At 42.0% G+C, this 19,094-nt stretch overlaps 1 protein-coding gene across 3 annotated transcripts in view; it reads right to left on the bottom strand.

Moving 5' to 3' along the window:
• PTPRM (protein tyrosine phosphatase receptor type M) overlaps positions 1–19,094 on the bottom strand; it is a 790,291-nt gene that overhangs the window by 118,967 nt on the left and 652,230 nt on the right. The window lies entirely within an intron of this gene.

The following is a 19,094-nucleotide window of genomic DNA, read 5'->3' as shown; positions in this document are numbered from 1 at the left end:
AACTCTTGGAACCATTAGAGTCTTATTATTAACCTCCTCATAAATCAAGTGGACCTATCTGAAAGAGGATGCTTTGATTTTTATTAGCTACTTATTCACAGTTTTAAAATCTACTACTAATTTTTTAAGCAGTCACTTTCTTCCAGCGTCTACTGGTTGCAGATTGCAGAAGAAACACGCTTTCCACAATGACTGCGGGCTGAAGGATAATCACGTATGTCCCATAAATTAAGGGGAGACCCTGCAAGTGAGCCTTCAACACGTGATGCTGGAATGGCATCTGATGTCCATCAAAATCCCAATGAATTCTTCCTTGATTAATAATGTATGCAAGCTCTTGCGAGAGTATTTCCTGAGGGCAGAGAACTTCTAGACCATTATTTACCCTTGCCTTAAGTTTTCTAACTTTGCTTAACAGGGTGTTCTGGCACTTATAATGGTGCATAAGTTCTGTCCCCAAGGTTCTGAATGTCTAATGGTATTTGTGAGGGTCCTTGTGGGAAAAGTGTTTATAGGTCTAATTATTTACCAAATGCATAGAGGAATGTCACAGTGAAAAATGGCCTTCCGAGAGCAATGCCAGCACAGCTCAAGCACTGATTAGATTGTTTTGACATAATTGCCAGTTCACAAGAATCATGACAGCCACTACTCAAACAATTTTGGAGGGAAACCTATTGGAAAGAATCAAATGGGGAAAGCACTGGAAAAGCAATTATAGAGAATCATTTGTTTATTTTATGGGAAGACTGATGTCAAATATTGGCATTTAAAAAAAAAGCATTAAAATTATCTGACCAATGCAGTCATCATGGCTGAACTCAAATACATAAATTTAAAATTTTTATTTAGTGCAAAATAGATCAAATTCCATGTTCTCCAACCCACCCTATGCTCTCTAAAATGTTGAAGAGGTCAATAATATTAATAAGATCTGTGCCAAGCTATAAACAAAAATTTGGACAAGCAATCGGACATCGAGACGCTGAACAAAGCATAAACCACGGAAGGCTCCACGAAAGATTTACTCCCCAACGAAGCACGGAGCTGCCTGACAGTGAGCAATGGCAGCCAGCTCCACCTGCCAGCGACACCGGTGCTCGGAGCACAGTGACATTGGTTACAGGCACGCTGGGAGTGGGTCAGTCGCCCTGCCGTGCAAGTGCTGGGTGATGAAATGAAACATTACCGGACCTAATGCCAGCAGTCAAAACTAACGTCCGGAGGAATTTCCGAAGGGTGAAGGAAAATGGGCAAACTATATGGGGCTCTTCAGCAAAGTACTTTTCCATTCACTTTAAATAGTTTATCCAGCTCCATTTTTTCCTCCTAGCTGCTCATCAGACTTAGGGTGCAAGCTGCATTCCGTTTAAATACAGGCAGCCATGGGGCGCCTGGGGGGCTCAGTCGGTTAAGTGCCGACTTCGGCTTGGGGCATGATCTCATGGTTTGTGAGTTCGAGTCCCGCGTCCAGCTCAGAGCCTGGAGCTTGCTTCAGATTCTGTGTCTACCTCTCTCTCTGGCCGTCCCTCACTCATGCTCTATTTCTCTCTCTCTCTCAAAAAGCAAAAAGAAATAAAAAAAAAGAAAGAACCGTGAGTGCAGCTTTGTTTAAACACAGGCAGTCACGAGTTGCAAACACGAAGAGTGACAGACCCACATACACCTGCTATTACTGTTGCAGCTGCTGATTCCCTCCAGCCTCTGACCATAAAGATGTTCCCACTAGGACGATTTTGTTAGAAAATGAGAGCTTGTAGACAAGGATCTGAGCAGTGGAAGGAAGAGGTGGAGGGATGGCAGTTGCAGTGGGGGACTGTGGCCCAGGCTGCGGTCCTGGCTGGGGGCAGTGACGAGAGAGAGGAAGACGAATGGTGCGCCCCAGGGAGGCATAAGGGAAAGGGTAACTGAGCACATGGGGTGGAACATATAATCCCTTTTTTCAAAACCCTTGCAACCACGGAGGGAAACTGTGCTGGCAAGGTGCTCACACAAATGATCAAGACAGGAGCGATCCATGCGATAAAGGAAAATGAGGACCGTTCACTTCGTTTCACACGCATGTCCTACGTGGAAAGGCGAGGAACAAAACCAGCGGGCACAGAGGTCAGGAGTCTGCTCTCGGATGAGAGAAATGCCGTATGAGGCTCCTGCAGAAAGCACCTCTGATAATGGAAAAAAATATATGATGGCGGTCAAGTGTGACAGTTGTCATCAGTACCTAACAGCAAAGGCTAGCAGAGGCCTAGGACGTAAGGGAGGCACGGCCAATATTGCTATGTGCAATTGTCTCGTGCCACCTTGCAACCTGCAGCCATTGGAACTATGTGACAACCAGGCTGAAAACATGGTTGTAGGATATAAGGAAGATATGCAGTCCAGGGTAGGTGCCTGGGTACTCCTAGAGGGAAAAACAAAAAGGGACTGTCTTAAGTACAGAAACCCAGATCTATTCATCTCTTTCACCCTCGGGGCTAGCTTTGAGGGTCCTTAGTAAACACCTGCTGGGGGCATGAATGCACAAATTAAAGAAATACTACCTGGAGATGCTCCAAATCCCAGGTAATCTTGGTTGTCAGGTATTTCCTTACCATGAGATAGTTAGAGGAGAAGAAAGAGATTGATGAGGATAAGGTTAAACGATTACATGCACCCTAGATTTTGAAACTTAAATATGCATGCTCAAATTTCTATAGTGACTAATAAAACGAGAAGACAGTATGTAATTTTCAAACTAGTAGAGTAAAAATAGAATGAGACAAATAAAATTGCAGTGAATTAAAGCTAGGCAAAGAAAGCTGATGGGGGGGAAGATGTGTAAGACGAAGTACAACAAACGTAAGTCACAAAACAAGGTGATGGAAAGGAATTCGCATATAGATCAGGGTGCACAACAAATTAAAGCTGTACTAAGTGGTAAACTGGTTGAGTGTAAAGGTAAAAGCGTAAGGCTGGGTTGACATAATAAAATACAGCTCTATGCTATTTAAATAGAAAGGTTGAAGATATATACAGGAAAATGCTAATTAGAAGGAAGCTGGCATACTTCTATTGAAATCAGACAAAATAAACTGTAAGGACAAATGTATTGTGAAAGACAGTAACATCACAGACTAATGATGAAATGTTCAATTCACTTGGAAGAGACCACAGTTCTAAACTTGTATTTATGAGAGAGCTTAGCTGCAAAATACATGCCTTCTTTTAACATGCCTCTTTCAGTAGCTAATAGGTTGCACAGGTGAAAAGCTAGTAAGTGTACAGAAAATGTGAACAAAATTTCTAAAAGCCTTGACCTGAAGACTGTATGGAGCACTGCACTCAATGCTGTTGTTAAAATACATAAAATAGTTAAGAAAATCAACCACGTGTAACGTTCTAAATAGCGTCCACAAATTTCGATGAATTTCCTCCGACCATAGCGCAATTAAGTTATGAATCATTAATAAAAAGACAACAAAAAAGATTTCCTGTGCACTGATAAATAAAACACATACTCATGCACCCACATGCTCTAAATAACTTATGGGTCAAAGAAGAAATGGTAATGAAAATTTAAAAAAATTAAAGGGATAATACTCGATGATCACAGTACTCAACTCTTCAGGAAAAAATGATAGCCTTAAATAAATGCTTACATTAGAAAAAAGATAGAAAATTTATGTGCTTCACACTCTGTTTAAGAATAAAAGCAAAATAAACTCCAAGAAAGTAGAAGGAAATTAATAAAGAGCAGGAACAGAGGAAATCCTTAAAAATGCAATATCCAAAATCAACAAAGCCAAAAGTTAGTTCTTTGAAAAGGCTAATGATAAAACTAACAAATCTCTGGCAAGAATATTCAAGAAACAAGAAAAACAGAAGGTGCAAATAAACATTAGTAATGAAAAAAGAAAAAAAGGAACAAGAGTACGAATTAAAAAGATCATAAAATATTAACAGATACATGCCTCTACATAACAAAGTTAGACAAAATGCACAAATTCCTATGAATGTATTACTATTGAAAAATTAATTAAAATTTTACCAAGAGGAAAATGCCGAATCTAGTCACTACTACAGGCTACTTCTAAAGATAATTTGGGGACGCCTAGGTGGCTCAGTCGATGAAGCATCCAACTCATGATTTTGGCTCAGGTCACGATCTCACGGTGTAGGAGTTTGAGCCCTATGTTGGGCTCTGCCCGGACAGTGTAGAGCATGCTTGGGATTCTCTCTCTCCCTGTCTCTCTGCCCCTCCCCTGTTCACATTCTCTCTCAAAATAAATAAATAAACTTAAAAAAATATTTTAATGATAATTTGAATCTTACAAAAAAAAATACGGAGTGCTAGCCCATTCATTTAAAAAAGTAGCTATACTCTTCATTCTAAAATGTAAAAACGGAAATTGAAGAAGGATAAATAAGGGGTTAGTCTTATTTGTGAACACAGACGCAAAAATCCCTAGCGAACAGCGTTCAGCAATGTTTCATACGTATCATGGCCAAGTTAGGTTTATTCCATGAATGAAGAGTTGGTTCAATATTAGGATATTAATTATATTAACGAACTCATCACACTAACATATTAAAGAAATCAAGTAATTATTTTAGATCTTAATAAATGCTGAAAGACATTCTATCAAATTCAATATTTATCTATGGTAAATAATAACGAATCAGGGATGGAAGGCAATATCCTTAACCTAATCACAACTAATTATTAATCATCACAAGAATTTCCTCTTAAAATCAGGACTGAGACAATGATGCTTACCAACCTAAGCTTTATTCAATGTTGTACTGAATATGCTAGTCAGCTTTATAAACAAGAAAAAAAATAGATAAGATGTATAAGGACTAAAAAGAAACATGGTTATTAATGAGAGTTGGCATGATTTCCGCACAGAAAATTCTGGAATAATCTACAGACAAATGATTGAAATAAAGATAGCTGAAAAATCACAGAAGCAATATACAAAAGGCAATAGTGTGTGTGTGTGTGTGTGTGTGTGTGTGTGTGTGTGTGTGTTTGGGTGTGTGTTTGTATACATAAACATATATACACACCCACATACACCTCTATATATTTATGCATATACTCTATATACTTTCAATTAAAAGAAAATGTAACTTTGAAAGATACTATACTACTGCCATAACAAAAAAGTACAAACAACTAATAGATGTAAAAGATTGTATGGAGAACTTTTTGAAACTTTACTAAAAAATATAAAAGACCCAAATAAACAGAGATACAAGCCATATTAACAAATAGGAAAATCTAGTATTGCCAAGAGTTCAATTCTCCCAAGATTGACAAATAGATCCTATGCAATTCCAAACAAAATTATACAGAATTCTTCATGAAGCCAACTGTATAAACGTCCACATTTTTCCTGGGCAAGGTGATCTGCAGATTATGGAAGCACAAAGCCTAAGGACTGCCAACACATTTGTAAAGAAGAACAAGGTAGGCCATAGTAGAGCTCCTACAAGTCAGTAACTAAGACTTGAACATGCTGGTGAAAAAAAGAGGCAAAAGGATATGAACAATTCACAAAAGAAAATTCTCAAATGGCCAGTAAACATATGAAGACATATTTAGTTTCAAATGCAACAATAATGAGATACTCTTTTTTCGCTTGTCAAACTGGCAAGGATTAAAAATAAAAACTGACTGGGGTGCCTGGGTGGCTCAGTCAGTTAGGTGTCTGCCTTTGGCTCAGGTCATGATCTCGTGGTTCATGGGTTCGAGCCCTGTGTCAAGCCTCCCTGACAGCTCAGAGCCTGGAGACTGCTTCAGATTCTGTCTGTCTGTCTGTCTCCCTCTCTCTCTGCCCCTCCCCTGCTCATGCTCTGTCTCTGTCTCTCAATAATGAATAAATATTAAAAAAAATTTGTTTTAAATAAAAACTGATTGGGATGCCTGGGTGGCTTAGTCGGTTAAGCGTCTGACTCTTGATTTCAGCTCAGGTCATGATCTCATGGTTTGTGAGTTTGAGCCCCCCACGTCAGGCTCGATAAAATAAAAATAAAATAAAATGAAACTGACTATTGCTCATTGTAGTGCAGGTGGGTTGAAGTAAGCATTCTTCAAGCATTCTTGGAGACTGTTGATGATTAATGTGATTTGGTACAAACCTTTCTGGAAAGCAAGTTGTCAATATGTATTAAGAACCTTAAGCACCTTATACACGTTTAAAAAAAATTTAATGTTTATTTATTTTTGAGAGAGAGACAGAGTGTGAGTGGGGGAGGGACAGAGAGAGACACACACACACACACACACACAGAAAGTGAAGCAGGCTCCAGGCTCTGAGCTGTCAGCACACAGACCGACGCAGGGCTCGAACTAACAAACTGTGAGATCATGACCTAAGCTAAAGTCAGAAACTCAACCAACTGAGCCACCCAGGTGCCCCACACCTTATACACTTTTTTTTAAGTTTATTTTGAGAGAGAGACAGAGACAGAGTGCGAGACAGAGAGACAGAGAGAGCGCACGCGCGCACTTGGGGGAGGGGCAGAGAGAGAAAGAGAAAGAGAATCCCGAGTAGGCTCTTTCATACTCAGCAAGGAGCCTGGTGCAGAGCTTGATCTCATGAACTGTGAGATCATGACCTGAGCCAAAATCAAGATTCAGATGCTTAACCAAGGGAGCCACCTAGGTGCCGGGCACCTTATACACTTTGAACCAGTAATTCCATTTATGGGAATCTATCTATAGAAAATAATGGCAGTAAATGCACAGAATAACTCAGAGCAGTGTTCAAGACAAAGACATAGGAAACATTTGTAATACAATAGTAAGTGGGAAAACATGGTATGAAACTATATAATGATTTTAATGCATTAAAATATTGGATGAAAATGTACTGAAAATTAATAGTGGGTTTATGGGTGATTTTTATTATCTTTTTTTTCCCTTTACACTTGTTGTACGTTTCCAAATTTCTTTCAAAAATTATGTGTTGCTTTTAAAGGAAACCAACAATAACAATAAAATCGGGACCTGGAAACCTTTAAAAGCATATTTTGTTAGTGTGTCTCCTCCAAACGTTTTTCATCATTAAAATGGAGAAAAAAATAAAAGCAAGTGTTCTCTTTAGGCAGATAAATTATGTTAATTGGATTTATAGTATATTCTCTTCATGTTTCAAGAAGTAAGCTTAAAATACATGTAGTGATCAGCCAAGTGAAATACTTTGGCCTTAGAACTGGAAAACACATCATTACCCAAAGCACATAAATACAATCATATAAAAACATATACTGCATATTTATAATTAACACTGACTACATTATAATTGTTCAGTATCTCTTGTATAATTTCCCAAAAGTAAACAGATAAAAGATTTTCCATGTATCCCTAAAGGGAAACAATAAAAGATAAAAGGAGTGAGAAGTTTTTTAAATGCATAAGATACTGAGTAATATGGGCGAATTTCAATACGGATGTGGAACTTCTTTTATTTCAAAAGATTCAAAAGAAGAAATCAGAGAAGTCAGCACTTTTACCTTCTTTTTAGTGATACGGCAGGTCGAAAAGATTATGGGCTCTCATTCAATATTATATTTTGGTCTGAATAATACATGTAACAATAATGTGAGTTTATACCACATGAAATGTGGAATAAATTAAGTAATTCGAAACATTTACTCTGTAGATTTCCTTATTATTCATGATCCTTAAACACTGGGACAGTGGGGATTAAAGAAAGATTGGAATTACGATTGTAAACACATTTCAGACATTGTGATGGCTTCATACAAAAATAGTGTACTGATATTATTAGCATACCCTCTCATGTCAGAGTTCTTAGTGTTTTGGAGATGGGATGGGGTTTAGAAGTGAGACTGGCAAGGGGCTGAGTTGGAGGAATGGAGGGGAGGAAAAGGTAGAAAGTTCGTATCGGGAAGGAAACCACCCCATTCAGAAATACTGAATAAATTCACCATTGGCAAGGGAGAGCCAGAGAATGACCTGTGGATCCTGAGTGCTGGCACTCTACACAGCAGTGACCGCCAGCCTGTGGCTCTCAGTGTGCCCGCTGGAAAAAATCCCATCCGTGGAAACATGTCAACCAAGAGGGAAGTCTGGCATCCCTGAGGGGATCACTAATATCACATTAGTGGGCACTTGGTGTTCACAACTGACTGGGCTGCTTCAGGGAAGTTGAGTGATTTGCTCAAGGGTCCAGCATTAGGGTCTGTCTCAGTAGACTCTTCAGCGACATGACAGGTTGAAGACTGGGGACCCAAGTCTTCTGCTTGCCAATCTATTGTCCTTTCTACTACACAGCAGTACTGTTTGGAAAAAATGATTGATTTTCCAACTAGTTATTTTTTGTATCATTCAGTCAAAGCTTAAAGGTGTTGGTTCCGCCTGGAGATCAGAAATCCAGTTAACAACACTGTCATCCTTGCGTTGTATCATCTCATTGAAAAGAAATTTAACACCTTTCAGAAGGGATCTTTTAGAAGACCCTGGGCTTTCACACACAGCTCAAGTTCACACATTCATTTTCTCCCTCCCTTCTTCCCTCTACTGGGTTGGTTGGCAGTAATAATCGAGGGAAGCAGCATATAGAATCCATGCTCTCCAAGGCTGTAGCTTGATTTTAGCTTATAACTGGTCCTGGTGAATTTCCAATGAGCCAGGCTGGCTGGTATCTACAGGATGAGTCTCCTGTATTTTCCTGACAACAAAAAACTAGAGCAGGAGAAGAGCAATGCTGGAGTGACCTCACTCTCCGATCTGGGCACTGAGCGAGATTAATGGGTAGCATCTGCTGCTGCCGAAATGCTGAAACGTATCAGCGTTGGCACAGACAAAGGGACCCCAGGGCTGGATGGGTCCTCTGCCAAAGGACAGAACACTTCAAAGCAAACAAAACCACAGAGAGGAAAAACAACACTCCTGCCATGAAATCACAAGTCATAGCAATAAAACACAAGGTTAATTTCCATAGGTTTGTAGCTCTGTGGTGTTGCAGGAGGAAGGGATTGGCACAATGGAAAGAACACAGGCTTTAAAGTCAACAGACATGGGATAAATTCTACCATTCAATAGCAGCATGGCCTTTTGACATCATTTCCTCATCTGTACAATGGGTATAATAATGTAATAGCTTTGTGGTTAGAAATATCCCTGTGCACGCGCGCATGCGTGTGTGTGTGTGTGTGCACGTGAATCTCTGTACGGTACTGAACACATTAGGTATTAGAGGCAGGTACCATCAACATCATCATCAAAACGCTAAGAGCAAGTAAGACTTTATGAAAAGTCTACCCCTCAAAACCTTGCTCCCAGATGAAATATGTCCATGGAAACACAAATTGCTTTTATGAGCTCTGAAACTTTGTATGATGATATACAGTATCTCTCTTGGAATAGTAATGTTAAAGTCTCACCTAAATAATCCTACATTGTTTCTATTTATTTATTTTTAATTATTTTTTCATCTTTATTTATTTTTGAGAGAGAGAGAGACAGATTGCGAGCAGGAGAAGGAACAGAGAGAGGGAGACACAGAATCTGAAGCCGGCTCCAGGCTCTGAGCTGTCAGCACAGAGCCCGACGTGGGGCTCGAACCCACGAACTGTGAGATCATGACTTGAGCTGAAGTCGGACGCTTAACCGACTGAGCCACCCAGGCACCCCAACATTATTTCTATTTAAATTAAATAAGAAATTTCAAGCAAACAAGGGTCACAAATATTCATTCTAAAATTTTTAAACACATGGTTGACATTCAGTGAGTGAAATGAACAGCTGGAACCATGTCCATTGGTACTAGTTTTAAATAATTGGTTACTGGTTCTACTTGGTCAGCACAATTTTTTTCTGGTTGGCTGTTGCTAATTCGCTCAATCCTATATGATGATTTAAATCACTGTGAGCATATATGTTGTCATCATTCTTTTTTTTTTTTTTGAGTTTGTTTATTTTGAGAGAGAGAAAGAGGGAGGGAGAGAGAGAGCATGAGTGGGAGAGGGGCGGGGAGAGAGAGAGAATCCCAAGCAGGCTCCATACTGTCAGCACAGAGCCCGACATGGGGCTTGAACTCACAAACCATGAGATCATGACCTGAGTCGGATGCTTAACCGACTGAGACACCCAGACGCCCCTATTTTGTCATAATTTTATCCACCCTTAATTTAATCTTCCCTTCTAAGGGTGTATGTGTTTAAACACACAGAAATCAATTTAGCAAATATAATGTAACTTCCATTTAGCAGTATTTGTCAACTATCTACTGAATAAGTCAATTAATATATAGCCTGCCACATTATCAGTTAATATATTGCCCACTGTATTATCAATTAGTATGTCACCTACTATGTTACTTGAGCTCAGAGATAGGAGACTATGGAGGGTCTGGTTGTTTCTGATTGGGAGATCCAGGAAAGTGGCAGGAGGAGGTAATATCTGAATTGGGTCTGAGGGCATCAGGTACATGAAGGAGGAGCTGGAAGTCACTCTAAGCAGGGGCCACAAGGTGAAGCACCACCCAGAGACACGGAAGTACTTGGGAGTGTGAGAAATGATCGTAAGGCACATGGTGCAAAGTGCCTGCAGGTAAAACTAAAGCCTGAAATGCAGGCTGACGTCATGTCGTGGAGGTCCTACTACTGCGCTGAGGAGTTTCTAATTTACGGAAGGAACCCACAGCACAGTTTTGAGCATCAAATGTGATAACACGTGTGTTTTACAAAGAAGGTTGACTGCAGAGGAGAGAAGAAGAGAGACAAGTTAGGGGACTCTTGTGATGGTTCACACAAGACATGAGGACCAGGCAGTGGGGTTGCAGAAGAAGGGTTGGATGTCGGAATGGTAGGGAGGGTAAGCATTCAGGACTTGTAACCTGCTGATGTGGACGTAAGGGTGAGGGAGTGGGCAATGACGACCGAGCTAGACCGAGTTAGTGGGTGGTGACTCCATCCAACTGATTCTGACACCCGTGAGGTCAGTGAGAGCTAGGACACATGCACATTTACAGCCCCTTCTGGGACGGGTCCTGCAACTAATGGCATCTGACACTAAAAGCATGTTAACAAGTGGGAAAGGTACTCAACTTCTCCCAGGGTAGAAAAGAAAATTCTAACAACGAGCTTCCAAATGGGAAACCAGACAGTTGACCAGAGGCGCTTCTAACAAAACTGGCAAATGTCTACCACCATCAACTTTCATGGGGGAGCGGTGAGGCAGAATCACAGGAAATAACAATTTTTAGTCAAATTTTCTGAGGTTTGAGCTTGTACATGATATTATCAGGGGTACGGGAAAAAGGCAACTGAATTTAAAAAACCAGGTTACGCATACGAGGTCCTGAAAGCAAGTGTGGCAACATGAAGCATGCGACAAATAGAACAGACCCTTTTCGAGTCACGGTTTAGAAGAAAATAAACCAAGTACTCCCACTAAAATCAACCCTCTCTATTGCATTATTTAAAAGTACGCAGAAACTTTTATCTATTAAGACAGGATCTATAAACACATGCAGTCCTCTTGTCCCAAATAGCTTGAAGCAGCTTCAGAATTTCAGATAGAAGTTTTTTATCATTTTCTTGTGGACCGGCTGAGCATCACCGTAATAATTAAAGGAAAAAACATGTCAAAACTCACTTGGCTGCTACAGCCATCGGAGGCACAGCTGTTGTGATTCTTAATGCATTTACAGTGCTTGCCAATGCTTCCCCCGACTCCCCATCCTTAAGCTTTCAATGGTTTTGCTTTGTTTGTTTTGTATCCTGTGGAACAGAAAATAACCTGCACTGATTGTGGCAATTGATTGACTCAGCTGGTGCCTCCGAATATGAAACGGGAACTGAAAAGCACATCTGAAAAGTGCGTGGGCTGGAGGTGAGCGGGGAGGGGGTGCCTCCACCCTGGACTGCTCACAGAAGCATGGACCAGCCGTGCCAGGCAATGGTTCTGTCAGCTAAGTAACACACAGTAGCTTTTATTCCACCTGCCCCTGCCTCTGTTTTCAAAACCCAACAAAGACGCTGATGCGCACTGGTCTTAAAACTTTTCTAGAAGTATGTATAATTCTCCCTATGCCAACCAACCTCCAGCAGGGGAGAGACAGGCACCACCAGGGAGGGCTGATCTCCCCCACTCTTTGGTTGTCCCCTCAAAGGATCCACATCTGTCTTCCCAGCCAAGGGCGCCTCCAATCTAAGGGACATCTAAACCTGATCAAGGAATTATAACCGCAATGTCCACAGACTGTGGGCGGTTTTCACGGGGTGGTTTTCTGTTAGGTTTCTTTGGCTTCCCTGAGGTGGGAGGCAAGTTAGCAAAAAACGGACTTTGAAGGGCAACTGAGGTGTTTAATGAGACTTCCTTCTGAACTTGGCCACAACTTGGAAGAAAAGCATCAAATGTTAACGTTGTGCTTCCACGTAACAAAATCAGCTATTTTAGTCAGATAAAAGGGGGGGGGGAGGATGAGAGGGGAAAATATCCAATCCATACATTTCGTTTTAAAGCCTTAAAAGGAGATAAATGCATAGGCTGTACTTCAGCCTGTAGATTTTAGCATAACATCTTCAATTTCCCAGTTTCAATTGAGCTGAAAAACATTTTCCATGTTCAATTATAAAATTAAAAACCAGTGCTCGTACAACTTGAGAAATATATAGGAGAGAGGTAGGTGGGGGTGAGAATAATAGTTTCCTAAACAGATTTAGATATATATGTACACACTGATTTTCATTTCCAGAGCAGGCTGCAAAGAGTTACTTAGGTTTATAAGTTTTAGCTCCAGTAATTGGAAAATAAATTTTGGTGCCCCAGAGCAATATTGATTATTAGCTAACGAAACAGTACCATCTGTGTTTTTCAGGACGCCCTATCTGGGAGTAGTTTTAAATTGCTGTCCTTCCTTTATCTTAATTTTATAATGATAGCAAAATGTGCTCTCTCAGAATTAAATGACTGTGGTCCTCCATAAGGTTAATGTCCTTCCTGCTTGGATCCCCAAAGGGATAGAAATTCGCTCTCCAACCCCACGGGGTCCCCAGGGAGGCTCTCTGTGGCAGTAAGGAGCATGCTGCTAGCTCAGTAAGTGACAGGGCCCAGGAAAGCCATGTCTAGGATGGGGCCTGTAGGTTCAGGGAGGAACAGCAGAGTCACCTTGACTCCAGCTGCTAAAGCCCCACGTCTGCAGGGGCAGGATGGCTCAGTCCTACCTTGGGATCCTTGTGCACAGCTATCTCCTTTCTCCTATTTTTGGCACAGAAAACCCACAGATTTTCCCCCGAGGGGTGAGCACAGACGGCTCTTTGCTTGCTGGGAAAAAGAACAGTTCCTCTTCGGCAGCAATGTAAACAAACTTGCCCTTTCTGCTCGGTCTTTCTCCCGAGATCCCTGATCCACTCTGTGATGACAACCTGCCATTTTCTGTCCAATTCAGCATGTTTGCTTTTTTATTGGGATTCATGTCTGAGTTTCTTTTGAATCAAATTACTGCATTTCCCTGGTGAGATACACCATATGACGATCTTGTTAGAACAAAATCAAATATAAAATTTGCGCTCAGTGCTGCTCGGTCTCATCCCCCACCACATGTTTTCCCTGTTGTTTGGACACACTTCTGTCAGCTACTTGAACAGTAATGAATCCTCCTCATGTTTAGGACGATTTTCAGACATTGCTGTCTTGGAAAAGATAAAGGCGAATTGGGTGAAACAGTGTCAACAGAGAGCAGGTCACTATTTCAAAACTATTTTACAACGTACATCGCTGGTCTTCCCCAATATACATGGGTTGAAGAACACCAGAGAGACAAACGGATTCATTTTGTTGAGTCAAAGCCGCAACTGAACACTTTCTTGACGTTTTATGCCCAGAGAGGTATCGTCATTCATTGCTTCAGTGAGCCCTGAAGCCAAGCATTCCATAGCATCTTTTTGAATGGGAACGGGGCGTTGTAGTTCACGTTACATTTTCTGTAAATAGTTTCCCTCTCTCCTTTACTTTTCCTGGTACTGATTATTATCTTTCAAGCAATTCCTGTGTGCCTCGTACAAATAAGGTTTACAAACTAGGTTGTGCTAAATAGCGCAGAAACGAGTCTCCATCCAAACACCGGAGAGACTCATGTTACCCCAGTGTTTCTTCGCTTCTCACGGCTTTCAGAGTGACGTTCAAGCTTCTTGGTGGGACGCTTTGTGATCAGACCCCTAGCCCTTCCTGGGATTCGGGTTCACGGCACTAATTGCCATTTCTGAGTACGCCACTTAGTCTTGCTTTTGTGTCCACCTGGAGTCTCCCTCTTCCACTTTTTCTTAGTTAACTCTCACTTCCTTCCTTCCTTCCTTCCTTCCTTCCTTCCTCCCTTCTTTCCTTCTTCCCTTCCTCCCTTCTTCCCTTCCTTCCTTCCTTCCTCCCTTCTTTCCTTCCTTCCTCCCTTCCTTCCTCCCTCCCTTCCTTCTTCCCTTCCTTCCTTCCTCCCTTCTTTCCTTCCTCCCTTCCTTCCTTCCTCCCTTCCTTCTTTCCTTCCTTCCTTCCTTCTTTCCTCCCTCCCTCCCTTCCTTCCTTCCTTCCTCCCTCCCTTCCTTCCTCCCTTCCTTCCTCCCTTCTTCCCTTCCTTCCTTCCTTCTTTCCTTCCTCCCTTCCTTCCTTCCTCCCTTCTTTCCTTCTTCCCTTCTTCCCTTCCTTCCTTCCTTCCTCCCTTCCTTCCTCCCTCCCTTCCTTCTTCCCTTCCTTCCTTTCTTCCTTCTTTCCTCCCTCCCTCCCTTCCTTCCTCCCTTCCTTCCTTCCTCCCTTCTTTCCTTCCTTCCTCCCTTCTTTCCTTCCTTCCTTCCTTCCTTCCTCCCTCCCTCCCTCCCTCTCTCCCTCCCTTCCTTCCTTTTAAATTTATTTACTGTCAAGTTAGCTCACACACAGTGTAACCTTGACTTCAGGGGTAGATTCCCGTGATTTATCACTTATATACAACACCCAATGTTCATCCCAACAAATGCCCTCCTCAGTGCCCATCACCCATTTCTCCCCCCCACCCCCACCTCTCTCCTCCATCAAGCCTCAGTGTGTTCTCTGTATTTAAGATTCCCTTATGGGGGCGCCTGGGTGGCGCAGTCGGTTAAGCGTCCGACTTCAGCCAGGTCACGATCTCGCGGTCCGTGAGTTCGAGCCCCGCGTCAGGCTCTGGGCTGATGGCTCGGAGCCTGGAGCCTGTTTCCGATTCTGTGTCTCCCTCTCTCTCTGCCCCTCCCCCGTTCATGCTCTGTCTCTCTCTGTCCCAAAAATAAATAAAAAACGTTAAAAAAAAAAAAAAAGATTCCCTTATGGTTTGCCTCCATCTCTGTTTGTATCTTATTTTTCCTTCCCTTCCCCTATGGTCTTCTATTAAGTTTCTCAAATTCCACATATGAATAAAATCATGGTATCTGTCTTTCTCTGACTTATTTTACTTAGCATAATACTCTCCAGTTCCACCCATGTTGTTGCAGATGGTAAGATTTCATGGTTTTTCATCGCCAAGTAGTATTCCATTGTGTATATATATACACATCTTCTTTATCCATTCATCAGTTGATGGACATTTGGGCTCTTTCCATAATTTTGCTATTGTTGAGAGTGCTGCTATCAACATTGAACTCCCACTTACTTTTTGAAGAAAGAGTCATTCTGGCCCAGCCTGGTACCCCTAGGCTCAGCAGCGTGCCCCCAGTGTCAACGAAAGAACTGTTGCAAATCTATTTTGTGGTGTTTAACCTGATGGCCGCGCCACGGTCCCTGCATGGCTGCTTCCTCCAGTGCAGTGAGCTTCCCATTGGCAGGGCAGGAAGTTTTTCACATCCCCAGCACCCAGCAGCATCAGATTCACAGCACTGGCTTAGTACATGCTGGTGAATTAATGAGTGCAGCAACTTGTTGAATTAACCGCCCCTCCTCCATCTTTGGCTGCCAAAGACACCACCGGAAACATTTTTAAAAATAAAGAGCATTTTGTGGTCTGTAGTCACACCATTCCCTAGGACTTTCCTAATTTTGATATGAAAATACTCTTTAAGCAACAAAAGGTGACAGCACATATTTTGAAATACTTATTTTCTCAAAGTCTTTGTCCACAGAATCAAACCTACCTACTTCCTTAAGTTACTTTTTAATGGGAACTTTTTTTAAAGTTTATTTATTTGATCGCTTCTCGGCCTTTTGGCTAAGATCAAGTGTAAAGTTTATTTATTTGAGAGAGACAGAGACAGTGTGAGCAGGGGAGGGGCAGAGAGAGAGGGAAAGAGAGAATCCCAAGCAGGCTCTGCGCTGTCAGCACAGAGCCCATTGTGGGGATCATGATCTGAGCCGAAACCAGGAGTCGGACACTTAACTGACTGAGCCATCCAAGTGCCCCCATTTAATGGGAACTTTTGATGATACCTCAAACATGATAAGGAATCCACCTAGTGTTATAGATGAAGCGAAAATGTACTGTGCCATAAAGTGATTGGCTCATTCTATCCTCAGAGTGCTGACCACAAGAAATGACAGAGATGGACTGAAGCCACAAAAATGACACAGTCTCCCTGTAAAGCCCATTGTGTGAAGTCTTCTCTTGGACCTTACTTATGAGTTAGTATGTTTCTCTTTTACTAGTTAAACCTTCAACTAAGTGCCGGATTCAATTCTAGTACTTATGATGCTAAATGAGTTACTCCCCACAACAAGCTTATGGGGTTGACACTATAGTTATTCCATTTTATGGATGAGGAAACTAAAGCCCAGAGAGGTTACCTAGCTTGCCCGAGGTCACACAGCCAAAAAGAAGCAGAGCTGGGCTGGAATACAGGCAGTCCGGCACCAGAGCCTGTGTCCCAAACCATAGCTTCTCAGGACTCGATCTGTGAGAGTTGACACCACACCAGGCAGACAGGGCACTCCTGACTTTCGGAGTCGATAAAACGAAAGAATGCATACTTGACCACGTGGTTCACAGAGGTGTGTTGCATTAGAGTTCTAAAAGCCAAATAAACTCAGAAAAATACACGCTTAAGGGTTTTCCAGGTTCACGCTAGAGTAAATGTCCCCTGAGGATTGAGAAAGTAAAGCAAGGTAACTGTAACCGGGACCTTGCCCTGCCCTGTTGATTCCTGTATGTTCAGTTGTGCCTCTAAAAACATGAGGGCACGGGATTCAGCGATGCACCAGGAAGGGTGGCCAGGGCAGGACTTCGGGTGGGACGCCCGGGGGGTGACCCTCGTCCCTGCAGCACCCCGCATATGGGTACCCCTGCACAAGTGTCACATGCCTTGTGCGTGTCCTGTCACGGCCCCCTCTCCTATGTCAGCGCCCCACCCCCACCCCGCGCTGCCCCATGGTGGCAGCGGGAGGTGGGGAGACTTAACCTGAAAGTTACAGAGTGCTAGGATTATCCCCAAGAGAACTCTCCGTTTTGCAACTCTCCCCATAATACCTTCCTGTTTGTTCCTGCTTCCCTCGCTAGTGTAGGTTCTTTTAAATTTTCTTCCCTTTCTTCTTCTTTCCTTCTTTAAAAGAACCCAACCAACTGGTAATGGTTTGGGTGTTTAAAAGTATTTGAAAGCATCTCTACCCCCAGTTTATTGAGATATAGTTGACATGTAACATTGTGTAAGTTTAAGGTGTGCAGTGGGATGATCTGGTATACATATACGTTACTTTTCAGCAGTCTTCTCTGATCCACTGAATGTAGAGAAAAAAAAAGTTCTTTGAAATGTAATTAATTAATACAACATTTTATTTCAGAGTGTAGCAATCCTTAATAAATCATCAATTATAATAGGTTTAAAATGAGTATCTGCTGTTTTAGTTTGCACTTATAAATCATATTTCTTCAGGAAATATGAATGGGAAATTATTTTTTTTGTGCACTTTCAAATAGGCATCATCTACAGTGTGTTACAGGAAGTCTCGAGGTATTTTGATACAGTTCATGAAAAATTGGACTCAGGTTATTTTATGAATTGTTATTTGAGCCTATAACTAATCTCTTTGACATTAACATCTTTAATAAACATTTGAGCAACGTATGCATTCAGAATATTGGAGAGAACTGAGACATTATCTCTGTTTGTTAGGCTTCTATTTTCTCCCTAACCTAATTTTGTCTTTCATAAGATATTCACGCTTTTGGAAGCCTTATTCTTAATCCTATTAATTCCTAAGCTAGCCTTTAAAAGTGCATGAGGAAATATGCAAAGGCAGTCAGTTTCACCGAGTTAGAAGTTAAATTGCTAAAGGTAGATGTAAGAATTTCAGGGTTGCTAAAATGCAGAACTTTATCTGAAACTACTGCCTGGACTGAAATCCAACCCTCAAGGCCTGGTTTGCATTAGTCTCTGTGGCTCAGCAGCCTTCTGAGCCGAGGTCACTGGGAACACACGAGGATGCCCCTGTCAGTAGAGCGGAGCATGTGTGTCTGTCCATTTGTCCGCATTGGCCTAAAGAGCCAGTCTTAAAGAAGCAGAGCAGTGGGGCAGCTCTGGCAGCTGTAGTGAAATCTTGGGCAACTCAGCTGAGAAACGGAGCTAAACTCAAGACAATGCAGCATCTGGGGCATGAAAGGAAGTATCATGAGGTCCCTGAGAGTTGAAAGAAGCAGAGTTTGAAACTCGTAGGGTAAGAGGCGGGAGGAAGTGATGTTTAAAATACTCTTTTTATTTTTCTCTTAGAGAGAGAGAGTGCGAGAGTGAGGGAGAGGGGCAGAGGGGGAAAGAAAGCATCTTAAGCAGGCTCTGTGCTGAACTCCAACGCAGGGCTTGGTCCCATGACTCTGGGATCACGACCCGAGCCAAAGTCAAGAGACAGACGCTCAACCCACTGAGCCACCCAGGCGCCCCTAAAATACTCTTAATTCCAGACAGAACGTTTCGCAGCTTTGAGGTGGTTAGGTAAAGGCAGTACCAGAAACGCATTCTAAAACGTAAAAAGCTACGACGCATATATAACCTTGTTTTTATTGTATGTATGCTACTTTTTCTTCACCAATGAGTGTGAACTAATTTTACTCACTAAGGTACACAGAGAAGTCCTCCCCCTCACCAGCCCAACCCCCACCCCCCCTGCCCTGCCCAACACACACTCCAGTGATGGTTCGCCTCTTTGAAACAGGTTTCTTCAG

Source organism: Panthera uncia (genome assembly GCF_023721935.1).
Source record: "Panthera uncia isolate 11264 chromosome D3 unlocalized genomic scaffold, Puncia_PCG_1.0 HiC_scaffold_8, whole genome shotgun sequence".
Taxonomy (NCBI): domain Eukaryota; kingdom Metazoa; phylum Chordata; class Mammalia; order Carnivora; family Felidae; genus Panthera; species Panthera uncia.
The sequence above is the reverse complement of the archived record's forward strand: the minus strand, read 5'-3'. Positions and strand labels throughout refer to the sequence as shown.